This window comes from Octopus bimaculoides, chromosome 15 (assembly GCF_001194135.2).
Source record: "Octopus bimaculoides isolate UCB-OBI-ISO-001 chromosome 15, ASM119413v2, whole genome shotgun sequence".
Classification (NCBI taxonomy): Eukaryota; Metazoa; Mollusca; class Cephalopoda; order Octopoda; family Octopodidae; genus Octopus; species Octopus bimaculoides.
In genome coordinates, this window is record NC_068995.1 from 5352461 (window position 1) to 5353358 (window position 898).

Genomic DNA, 898 nt, shown 5'->3' on the forward strand with positions numbered 1-898 from the left:
ACAGTCAGCAGCAGCAGCAGCAGCAGCAGCAGTAGCAACCGCTGACGAAGATGGGAGATGATGAAGTGAAAAGAAGATACAAAACCCCCCAGAATCTAAAGACCGGTTGTAGCGGAGTAGTAAGTCTGTGTGTCTGTGTGTCTATCTGTCCGTCTGTCAGTCTGTCCGCCCGTCCGCCCGTCCGCCCGTCCGCCTGTCCGTCCGTCTGTCTGTGTTTGTGTGCTTGCTTAGCTGTCTGTCTATTGTAGAGAGAATGGTCAGGGTAAATATATTGACTATGGATATTGTCGTAGTTGAGGTAGCTGTTGAGCCAGACAGTGTGGTGAATGTGGCGGCGGTGGTAGATGCTCTGGTATTAGTGGTTGGATAGTTGTAGTTCTTGGCTTGTAGTGCTTGTAGTAGCAGTAGTTATTGTAGTTGTAGCAGATGTTTTTGTAGTAGTAGTTGTTCCATAGTGGTTGTAGTAACAGTGATGGTGGTAGTTGTTGCGAGTTCAGATGGCAAAGAATCAATCATATTGATCTGAAATATTTTCATATTTTACTGACCAAGATAATCCACATTAAATTTGGACCTAGAATTGTGTAGTTAAGGTCAAAGCCGATACAAGAAATTTTTACCTAAACACACACACGTGGCATGAAATGAAGAAACTTATGGAATAATGCACGCAGCAAGCAGTTCTTCCAGCTACCATCACAAATTGTGTACATAACTGATATTTCGGCTAAAAACGTATTCGACGTTGCACTATGACGTTACAGGCTGCAAAGCTATCTTTCAGCTTATTCACAGTCGTTTAAATTTAACTTTCGTGAGATAAAAATCTCTAAACAGTCATGTGTGAGGGAAAGAAAGGGAGGGAGAGAGAGAGAGAGAGAGAGAGAGAGAGAGAGAG